The sequence below is a fragment of the Taudactylus pleione genome, unplaced genomic scaffold (assembly GCF_031769625.1).
Source record: "Taudactylus pleione unplaced genomic scaffold, aTauple2 ptg000481l, whole genome shotgun sequence".
Lineage (NCBI taxonomy): Eukaryota > Metazoa > Chordata > Amphibia > Anura > Myobatrachidae > Taudactylus > Taudactylus pleione.
In genome coordinates, this window is record NW_028284883.1 from 1,126,348 (window position 1) to 1,138,565 (window position 12,218).

The 12,218-nt window shown below is 42.2% G+C and overlaps 1 pseudogene across 1 annotated transcript in view; it reads left to right on the forward strand.

Annotated features, from left to right (window-relative positions):
* LOC148502828 (cytochrome P450 2F2-like) overlaps window positions 1-11,085 on the forward strand; it is a 31,685-nt pseudogene extending 20,600 nt beyond the window's left edge. The window contains exons 7-10 of the transcript XR_015869961.1: window positions 4,292-4,429; window positions 4,522-4,721; window positions 4,796-4,937; window positions 10,531-11,085. The product of XR_015869961.1 is annotated as a cytochrome P450 2F2-like (transcript). The remainder of the gene's footprint in view (window positions 1-4,291; window positions 4,430-4,521; window positions 4,722-4,795; window positions 4,938-10,530) is intronic.
* Window positions 11,086-12,218: the final 1,133 nt, after the last annotated feature.

The window sequence follows — 12,218 nt, forward strand, 5'->3', positions numbered from 1 at the left end:
ATCACAAAAATAATTTGACAAATTTCACTCTGTGCATTTTTGTTTCTAAATTTTCTGCTAGACAAAACTTAAAATATGCGAAACACACATTTGGCAAAAGAGCAAAACGACATTGCACATAGTACATCAAAATGGGTTGAAATGTTAGCCAAAAAAGCGAAAGGGCAACCACAAAAAATTTAAAATGATTAATAAGCATTTAAAAATGCGCAAATTAGTTCGCAAATACAAGTCACAATAGTAAGTAGTAAAAATGCGCTAATTAGTTCGCAAATACAAGTCACTATACAAACTGTGAAAAATGCGCTAATTAGTTCACAAATACAAGATAAAAAATGGACTTACCAAGAGCAAATATATAAGAGTCCAAATCAAAAAGGTCTTTGGGTCCGAAATTAATCAACAGCTAAAATATATGAAATTATGGATCCAAAAATTAAAAAAAAGAAGAAACACAATGAAACAACAATTGATCAAAAGTTAGACTTCACAAAACTTACCAAATCAAGAAACGAGGTCAAAAAAATAAAAACCAAAAAAGAGAACGGAAAATAAAAACGCAAATCTACCAAACAAAATAATCTCCAACCGCCAACTCCTTTATCCGCAAACAATAAACTCCAGCCAAGGTAACCTCCAACAATCCAAAAACGCCACCTCGACTCGAGACACACCAAGCCATAAATAGTGTTTCGTTTCCCGCACAAATTAAGGAGGGATCATAGGAATGCACAATCAATGATGCGGCCGCAAAATAAGGACGCATGTATAAATGCATCACGAAAACACATTAAAATTCTGGTGTATTTCTTGTTTGGACCTCAGACATGGCGACAGACCAGGGAAACAATGCCCAAGAGTCAGGCGGTAAGTCTTTCATGCATTTTGTATCAATGATTAATTTGAAACATAAGATTGGGCAAGTTGTGATTTTGTGAAATCTGAATATTTACACAAATAGGTGAGGAGGATGACATGGAAGAGGCTGCTGGGCCCAGTATTCCGGCCAAAGCTGCCAAAATAAAAAGGCAGCCACATTTCACAAGAAAGGAGATGGAGGTTTTGATACAGAAGTGTGTGGACATCCTGCCACAGGCAGACAGGAATATGAGTCTAAGCCAGAAGGGGAGAATGTGGGAAGAGGTAGCCGTTGCTGTCAATAGGGTGGGTGATTATGTCCGTCTAGCCCGGGATGTCAAACGGCGGTAAGTAAACACTTGCCCCCCCTAAAAACAAACACCATTTTAAACAAAAGGATAATGGCTTCCATTTTTTCCCACAGATGGGGCGAATTCAAATATCGCCTAAAGCAAAAACTCGCGGACAGGGCTAGGCATGCAAGGGGGACAGGTGGGGATCCCACCCCTGTGTCATTTCAGTTGATGGATTTAGAAGAGCTGGCACAGGGGTGTGTGCAGCCTGTGGAGGTGTTTGGCGTGTCCAACATGGATACGAACACGCCAGACTTTGCGGCTCCTCATGTTGTACCAGGTAAATCTTTTGATGTCATCAACTCTGAAATGTTATTGTGCCAATATGTAGATTCTAATGTGAGGCTTTTCTCTTTCTTCCTAACAGAGACACAGGCGGATGAGTCTGCTCCAGAGGGGAGCCTTGGCTGCCGAATTTCTGCTGGCTTGGCAGGGGAGGAACCAGTACATCCGGCTGAGGACCCTGCAGAAGCCAGTCCAGGGCAATCCCCCTCGCAGGCAGTGTCCCTCCTCACAGAACTCAATTTCAAATCGGATTTCCATACGGAGATTCTGCAGAGGATGGACGCCAGTCTGCTATGGGTGGCTGAGGCCCTGGAGCAAATGCTGCGGCCAACGTGACCATTGGTCAGGCCCTGGCGGAAAATACCAGGGCCAACATCCGCATCGCCAATGCCCTGGAGCAGCTCGTTCGCCAGCACATGGTGGAGCCGACCTCCCTTCCTGCCGGAACATCAAGATCCTCCACCTCTGGCACAACATCAGCCAATCCTCCAAATGTGCCTAGCCCTGTGCCTTGTCCAGAGGCCACAACATCTGCCTCTGGACAGGCCAGCCCGATGACATCCCGGACCCGGTCTGGCGCCCTCCCTCCCCCATCCAAACGGGTGAAAAAACGGTGACAGCAATGGTGACTTTTCCCACAATCCTTCTGTGCTTGGCTCATATTCCTTTCTGGTCAAAACTTCCCTCTCCTTTCTTGTGAAATGTTTTTAAATTTTTGTTGTATGTTTATGTCAACAGTTATGTTGGGCCAATTTGTTTGATTTTGGGACATATCTTTGGCAAAAAAAGATGTCCCCAATTTTTAAATTAATTTTTTTTTTGTTTGAGCAATAAATTGACACCAAAAATCTGACATTGGATTGTGAAATTATTGTACAAATGGGTTACATTTAATCCTGGACCAAAAGGCAAAAACTGGCCCAAAAAAAAAAAAAATTGGCTCTTTAATGAACGTTTAAAAAATCATATAACGAGGCAAATTCAAGAGGCAAAAATAAAATGGTGCGAAAATTAAAACATGATGACATTATTGTTACAATAGGCCCTAACCACCAAATTGAGGCCAAAATAAACCCCCACAAATGTACGCAAATTGATTGTGTCATCCTGACATTAGCAGCTCTGAGTTCCACCTGCGTACGGTTTTGTGCTATCCCAAAAAACTGATTTCAAAACACATACCAAGCCGGTTTAATGTATGTACGCCCCAAAAACGCCTCGCCACGCCTGCGTTTTTCCATCTCCACCCCCGTCAACACCTAAAAACGCCCTGTTCTGTCAATCACATTTGACATGTCACTTCCTGTACGCTATTTGACGAACGAGACCAAAAAAGCTCGCAATCTGCCGTACGCACATGCGCAGTGTTACACCGACGCATGCGCGGTTATTCAACATCGGAACGCAACGAGCGTACTGCTGTTTGCGAGTGGCTCTGAATGAGGGCCAAAGTAAGGATATTTAAAAATAACCAGATTAGACTCATATTGTACAATATCAAATACACCTTCCTATAACTTGTATAATAACTGCACCAGTAAATGATGTATTATAAAAAGCACTGCAGACCCCAATATTCATTTAACCATTTAGGGGTCATAGTACCTAGGTCATGTATCCACCTGCATTCATTCTGGAGTAAAATTTTACCTCTATTACCTCCTCTTAAATTCATGGGAACATGGTCAATGATAGTAGTTCTCAATGGTATATCCGGTAAAAGGACATCACGACAGCATCTGTTAAGTAGACTAACCCCCCTCTGCCCCCCCCCAACCCTAACCCTCTCTTGGTGGTGCCTAACCCTAAGTCCCTCGGAGGGGTCTAAATCTAACCCCCCCCCACTGCGGCTACAACCTTAAGTATCCCTGACTTAACTTGTTCTGGATGCTGGACGCCGGGATTTTGACATGGTGCTAAAGGTAGGCATCGGCATTTCAACGGCATTCCGGGCGGCGGTAATTTAACTGCTTCCCATTTTTAACATGTTCACTTGCCTTAATCAAGAATATAAAATGTATAATTTGGAGATTTGAAATGCATATTTACAAATGTTCATTTTGTTAAAGAAATGCCATTATGGATGGCAAGGATTTGTGCCTCTCTTTATAGGTTTGCAGCTGACTGGTATATGCCTTTTAGGTGGGCTATGAGCCTGATCCAGTACAGATCGTGAATTCACACAGAACGCAGCTGCTAAAATATGCAAATGCTTGCCATAGCTCAGACGGCATAAAGACGCCCACTACTGCTTTCTCACATCCAGCCAATGTCGCTCTTCCGCGTAAACATCGGTACCATCAATGCACCTCGGACAGTCACGCAGCATTTACAGCAGGTCTGACTAGCCACAGACACTGCAAGTCTCCTTGCATGCAGAGGGAACTTATATTGCATATGCAATCGCAGTGGCTTATTTACTCATGACCAGGAAATGGCATTGAAATGGACAGACACACCCACGTTCTTCCGACCATTTCTAGAAAAGCTGACAGCCTGTCACTCACTCTGCGATGGCTTACTCTGTGCATCCGTAATCGCAGTGAGATCGCTGCACATGCACAGTGCATCTTATATGCATGCAGGATGGCAAACAATCGTTCGATCTGTATCTGTAGTTGCACTTGCGATCGGTCCTGAATCAGTCCCTATACTCAACATTGTTATCGTTTGCAAGGTTCACCAGGTCAAACTTCACGTTACTCCAAAACCCCCTGGGTAATTCTATTGATCTATAAAACTAACCTCTACATCATCGTCTTTATCAAAAATCCCAATTGTTTTTTTTACTTCAGGAAGAGAAAAACAATTCCTCCTACTATAATGACAACACTTTGGTGATGTCTTGATCTTGATCTTTGCTGGTACCGAAACAGTGGGTAATACACTGTCTTATCTCTTTTTACTTCTCCTGAAGTACCCCAATGTAGCAGGTAAGTACCAAGTAGTGATAATTTAATTTGATAGAGTTTTCCGTAGAAGAATTAATATTTTAAACGATTGTTCTAATATACTGCCTCCATAGAGAAGGTCTACCAAGAAGTCGACAATGCTATTGGTTGTCGGTCACCAATTTATGAGGACAGACATAGGATGCCTTATACTGAAGCATTTATACATGAGGTTCAGAGATATGCTAATGTATCTCCAATGAGTCTTCCCCATGAGCTAACCAAGGACACCAAGATTCGTAATTATACATTCCTAAGGTAAAAAATGTAATTGGTACAATTGAGTATAAAAAATAAATAATACAAAATTCTATCTGGTGATTCCTTCTAATTTCTCCACACCACCAGGGAACGATGTTCCTCGCACTACTGGCAGGTGTCCACTACGATGAGACCCAATTCAATGAGCCAATGGATTTTAACCCAAAAAACTTTCTGGAAGAAAATGGGGAGTTTAAGAAGACCAACGCCCTGATGCAATTTTCTGCAGGTGAGAAAAATCCTATCCCTGCAGAACTGACCGCTGTTTTGTGAGTGTGAATGGTATAACTGATGCTCAGTAGGTAACCATCCCGCCTATGCAAGCTCTTATTGCACCAGTTGCCTGATTTTTGGTGAAGGATTGGAAATTCATGTGACATGAATATATATAAGAATTGGCCATTATCAAGGATGTAGCAATCCCAATATTATGGGATCTACAGAATTCCAAATTTGTGTTTGTCAATGCAATGTACTGCTAATTTCCTGGATAATACTGTATAACAAAATCACTGGCAGATAAATCTATTTAACCTTTGTGAGAATTCCACTAGTGGCATAAGTCACATCAGTGCAATACTTAGTGTTTTTGAATCTTCATCCATCATTATTAGTAACAGCCCTTACATATGCCTCATGGCTGGGTACGAAAGATCAGAAATGGGCATCTCTTCTTCACACATATGCATCAAAATAGCATGGAAGTCGGGCTATACACACTCACACAACTCTCCTATGACACTTCAACAAAACATATGTCTTGCATGTGTTTACAAGGTGGCTGCCTAGTTTACATCCAAAATTGTCCATTTCACAAAGAACTGATCAGTCTTGGAGCCTTCATCAAGGTATATATCCATCTGCATTTCAACTTGCTTTCAACTCAGAATCAAACTTTATTCTGAACACACACCTCGGTTTACATTAAGAAAAAATCACAAGGGAGTTGACCACACAAAGACCGTACAAATCAACACTACCAAGAAGGGACTATTCTGAAAGCCAGGGTCCAGATGATGAACCACACCAATTAGTTATATTCTAGCAGAGCTGTAACAAGGGATTTGGGTGCCCATGGCAAAGTGGAAGACTTGACGCCCCCCATCACCATATAATAATTATTTCTTATAACATGGCATACCATGCTGTATAGGGCATATTATTTAAGAACTTGCCCATAAAAACTTAAAATGTAGAAGGAGGGGTAATACATTAGGGGGTGGTGGGACAATCGACTTACTGTAGTGATCCTTAGGGGAAACTGAGGAGGATGAGACTGTGCAGTAACAGTGGCAGGAAGGTAGGGTGTTCGACAGGAAGGATGGGAAAGTAGGCTGACAAGAGAGGTGTAGGAATAAAGAGGGGAGAAGAGGGGCAAGATGTGAGGCCTTGTAGGATTTATGCAAGCATGAGGCATAATATAGAAAATGCAAGGAGAGCATGACCCAGATTAGAGTGTAGTGGTGGGGACATTAACTTAAGACAGAATTAATAAAGTGGGGGCATTACCTAGTGCCCCCATAGAATCCATAAGCTTCTTCTAAAGCACTAGTCATATCCTTCCATGACCTGGTCATATGCACTCCACCTAGGAAAATATATATTATACCATTTTATACTACCCCTGAATGATGTTCTGCTGGAAATACTCAGACTAATATGAGGTTTCTTATACTAACAATAACAATGTAAAAAATTCTGTAAGGAAGCTCAATCCCATGTGGGGACAGGACACAGCTGACAGCAAGCTGCAGGCTCCTCACTTCTAAATCATTAGTGCCAATGTCACTTCCATCATCAATAACAGACCTCAACCTCCCTGTGGTGTGCTGTTGGAGTATAGCTGCCAGAGCTTCCTACTAAGATACAGATGCTGCACTAGACATGGGATGCTCCATTCCCTCCCTCTGATTGTCAATAATTGGGACACCATTGAACAGACAGAGCAAATTAAGCTCAATGTAATGAATAATAATAAAGGTTTAAAATGGATCATCTGGACAGCAGACAGACCCCCCCCCCTAATGGTTGTTAGGCTGAGCCAAGTGGTGACCCCATGGACCAGTGCCCCTGCAAGTGCCATCCTGACAAACCCCTAGTTATGATCCTGTCTACTGGTATGGCATGGACCAAACCCTGTGTCTTCCTGCTTTTGGCAGATGCACAATGTGATAAATTCCACAAAGGCTTTCAAACCCAAAGTGAAAAGTCTTATGCCAGCAATCAATGCCACTTCTTAGGTGCTCCTGGTTGGCTGTACCTCCAGTCAAATGACTGATGGCAGTGCAGGTGTTTTTCTCAACAAACATTCATTGATCTGGTTTAGTCAGTTTTTCATATTATTGTCTGTCTCCATGAAGAACTTCCAATTCTATATATACAGCTAGAATTTATTAAATGCCAAAATAATGGCAAGGTACTCTTTCTAAATGGTGCTTTAGGTGATCTCCTGATCCACTAGTTTCTTGAAGAGATATGCCACTGGGTGCTAATGACCTTCTTCTACTGCCTGGCTTAGCACAGCTCTAATAATATAATGCATGTTGAGCCACTATCAAAGTCAAGTACAGCCAGGATTGTAACCTGCTGTACGCTAATTAACTATTCAACTCTATTAAGGCTTCCTGAGATGTCAGGACCACATCAACTCTCTACCATACTTTCTGTAAGTCATATAAGTCAGTGGTTTGACAATATATCAATACTGGTGTACAAACTTGCATAGGTAGACTGCCATCCCAAGGAAGGCACATACTTGTCTCTTTTTGGTGGGTTGAGGCCATTTTAGAAACAACTTTATATACTTACTCTCTGGAAAGTGGCCAGACCACTCTGCATTCTCAAAAGCAGTGATCTCAAATAGTGCAAACAGAGTGCTGAAGGAAGATTGCTTCTGTGACACCTTGGTAATGGGTAGCTGCCAGCATCTGCTACCCAATATATGCATTAGATGATCCCCCCTCTACCTGTTGAACAGCTCGTTCCTTGTAATGGGCACTCATTGGTTACAGCTTCTTCTTTAAACTGGCAGTAGTTCATACAGAACTGGATGGTCTGTCCTTTATTGAGAACCAGCATGACACTTTCTGCCCTGGGGCTGCATGAATTACCCATATTTTTATTTAATCAACCTCTTTCATGGCCATGGGGTCAAAATTGTTTACTAGTAAATTGGAGTCACTGCTCCTCCACCATCTCCCACACATGTCTTGTCTAGATCTCTGGAAGTTGTGCTCCTAACTCTGCTGCATCTGTCACTATAATTTCATAACTGCAACCAACAGAATGGACAAGGGGAGTACCTTGCCTCCTCTATAGATGGACATTAATCTGCCATAGTCCTTTCCTTGAGCTACAGCTATGCCTTAACCTGGTTGATGTGACATATTCACAGCTGCTTTTCAATAAAGTGACAGTGTAATTGGCCTCCCTATGTCACTTCATCATGTTGTAAGGTCCAGCATGGTTATCCAAGCACTGCAATTTATTATTAATTTAGCAGACCCCAAGATGACCAGCAAAGGGGACATCATGGGCTAATGCTATGATTTACCTTTGGTACTGCTTGGTTAAAATCAAATGCCTTGCAACAGACAATCTGGGGTATCTTTCCAGCTGGTCAGTTGAGCAAGGTATGGGTGTATTCTCTTGCTCTTTATGAATTCTCCTTGTCTATTTTCTTGAAGTCCACCAGAGTATTGGACATGTCTGTTGGTGTCATCAGCTGTAATTCAGGAACTGCACCTGGAGACACATCAGAGATATCAGGTGATGAAGATGAATTAATAATTGGATCAGAAATAATAGCTCAAGTCTGGCTGCTCTTATCTGTTTTGACAGTGTCAAACTCACCTAGGTTTCCTTTGATTGCCTAAAATAACTTCTGTGGGGACTCCTTCTAACAGCCCAATTTCTACACTCTCATCATACTAGTGTGGAGAGAGTGATTGAGAACCTGTAAAAAGGTCCCCTGCTTTATGAGATACTTCTTCTGCATATGCTCTGCCTAGTTGGATAAAGCAAAGCTGATGGTCTGGCAGTTCTAAAGACCGTCACCTTGGTGGGGCACTTGGATTGGCTTATGAAGTTGTGATGAGCTGACTAAAGTTCTTATTGGTATTTACAAAGGATAGCATCTCAGGAACTTCAATGTGGCATTTGATTTATCCACTCCCAGATATTATTTCAATCCACTGAGTTGAACAGTGTTAGCTGTCTGGGATTCCAGAGGATGCCATCTCATTGTGCATGGATTACATTCACATTTGTCAGAGTCAAACTTAAGTATTGAGCAGTTGGAGTTGATACAGTAGCTTGGAGCCAGAGCAATAAGAACACTTACCAGGACTTTTTAAAAAGTCTTTATTTTAGCTGCTAAGTTTGTGGAGTTACCTCTAGAGCAAATCTGGCAAACAGTGCTCACTGGACATCCTCATATATGCTGCATGGCATCCATGCAGCACCCAACATGATAAATTTTGGAGCCATTTTGCCTCCTTAACCCATTACAGCTAGCATCAAATAAAACACAAGTGTATGTTGATGTTGTTGGCTGATTAATTGAAAGTCAGCACATCCTGGTACCCTAGCCATAGTCTATTTTTTCCTGACTTTCTGACTGTGGGCCTGATTCAGATATAAATGCTACGATATCTTTCATCATCCATGCATGCAGGCCAACTTGGACAATATCATCAACTTTGCCTGTTCAGAGATGTGGCAGGATGACTCACTGAAAAATAATTTTGAAAGATCTTTGAACAATATTTTTCAAGTCATTGGTGGTACAGATCTTACCATGTGTATGCAGCTGAAGAATGATTTGGTAAGCTGGATAACAACTAGGACAGGACAGTGTCCTAAAGACCTAGAGAATGTAGTTTGCATAAGAAGTGAATGGTCAACATTGCCAATTGCAGCAGAAAGGTCCAGGAAAATTAGAAGTGAGTAGTCCTATAGATTTAGCATTGAACACTTATTGACCAACTTACAGTAGTAATTGCAGACTGTACATTGCCCTCTTAGCAGCTGTCATAGTCTACACTTCACTTAATTGCATCTGCCCCATTCATTAGGCAAAGGTACATTACACAAGTTACAGGGTACTGGGGTTTGTTATTGTGCTCTGATTCTCTAGCTCAACAGCCTGACTAACAGATAGAATTGCTTGATTCAGGCTTAACAGGCCCAGCATACCTCTAAATGTTTTTGATAACTTTCCAGTACTACTTGGCTCTCACTAGTCCCTCAGCAGAGCTTCCTCAACTTGTATATCTCTCTGTGTATCTCTCAACTTTATCTCAATGTCTCTACTATCAGTTCTCAGATAATCCTACTTGCGCTCACTCCATTGCTAGGCAAGTTGAAGTTTAAAACAATGAGAATGAATGTGCACTCCACTCATGCACTAGTTATAATAGAACAGACACTTCAGAGCTAGGGTTGGTTAATACATTTGACTACAGTACTGTACTTGAACTACTCAAACCTGTGCCACTACTAGAGCTCCTGAATGATTAAAGAGAGCTTTATTAAATACCCCAAATCCGCTGCATACCCTCAGCTCCCACCCCAGGTTGATACAGTGCCATCTAAATATTTTAACTATAGGGTCCAGTGTTCTGAATGGTACTTAGTCTAAGGGAGGTTGCTCATATTTTGAATTATGCATGAATCCAGTAATAATCAAACATAGAACAATTGGTAGATAATGGGGTTATGTAAAGCCTTGTTTCTGCAATAGCATATAAGACACCTGTGTGTTACTGGCATTCTTACAGTATTAGTATCATCTTTTGTCTTCACATTTTCCATTTTTTCAGGCAAGAGAATTTGTCCTGGTAAGAGTCTGGCAGTTATGGAAATTTTCTTGGACATCACCTCAATGCTGCAAAACTTTACCATCAAGTCTCTGGTACCCCCTGAAGAGATCTCTGTTGCTCCAGTGGGAGTGGGAATTTCACATGTTTCTCCCAACTATGAGTTTTGCCTTTTCCCTCGTTCATGTTTGCAAGAATAGAAGAAATAAGGAATCATTTTGTGTAAATTAGAGCAGGTAAGGCCAACCTGTGGCTCTCCAACTACAAGTCCCTGCATGCTTTACCAGCTGATTGGTGGGAGAGGATGCAGTCAGGAAGCTGATGGTCGAAATGCCCACCAGCCATTTCCCGACTGTGTAATCCTGACAGGGGACAAATGATAGTCATCAAAATCCCAATGCCTATCATTATCCATATGCTGGGAGCCCGACACCCGGCATACCGAATGAAGGTAAGCCGGGTGGCGGGTGCGGACAGCCGCACTTTAGGTTTCAGGGTTCCCGGGGGGACTTAGGGTTAGGCACCCCACTGGAAAAGGTTAGGCTAGGGGAAGGGGGGTTAGGGTTTGGCACTCCCCTGGGAGGGTTAGGTTTAGGATGCAGGGACAGGGGGTTAGGTTTAGGCACTTATGGGGGGGTTAGGGTTAGGCACTAGGGGGGAGGGTAGGGTTAGGCACCCCTAAGGGAGGGTTAGGGTTAAGGGATGGGAGAGGGTTAGAAATAGTGAATTTACTCACGGGAACTTCACTGACGGTCTTCCAGCATCGAGATTTGAACCGCCGGGCATAGGTCCGGCGGTCATTCAAACTGATCCCAGTGGGAGGGTATGCTGGGAGTCACAGGTTGGCCAGGCCTGAATTAAAGGATGTGGTTTGAGCTAAACAAAGCATTTAATAAGGCACAGGGCCAGTAAAGTAGTACATTTAATTGAGCTAAGCTAATGGTGAGCTACACTTTTTTGTTTTCTGTGGATTGCAGAAAATAGCACCAATAGAAGGGTTATTGGATAATAATATCAATTTATTTGCTACAGAAGTTAATTAATTGTGCATAAACAACATTCATTTAGAAAATGTAACAAAGTTGTCATATAAATAAGTATTAAATAACAAACATTTTAACAGAAAAACACTGTAAATATGTTTAACTTAAAGTTACACATTGAATTGTATTATTCTTTGTACTGCTCTCTGACATGGAAATGTGGTATGTAACCATTTGTACTGTAGCTTTCAATTATATTTTGACATTTAGAATGTACAGTGCCAGGTATGGGAGATTTGTTTACTTGTAACCAGGGCTTTCAAATCTTGAAGTGTTGAGAGTATTGTTTGTGGTCATAATCTCGACGCTGGGGATTCCGGCACTCAGAATGCCAGAGCCGTAATCCTAACACCTGTCAGAATCCCTGCACTGGGTTAGGGGGTGGGTTAGGATTAGAGGTTAGGCAATAGGTGGAAGGTTAGAGTTAGGCACTAAGGGAGGAAGGTTAGGTTTAGGCTCTATGTGGGGAGGTTAGATTCAGGCCCTGGGGAGGGAGGGTTAGGGTAGGAAGAGGGGGAAGGTTAGGATACCGACCAACAGGAGTTGGTATCCTAACCCTGTCTGGATGCCAGCAACGGGATTGTGAACCTCGAGATCCCGAGCGCTGGTATCATGTACCCAACCCTTTTGTTTATCAGGCATTATGAA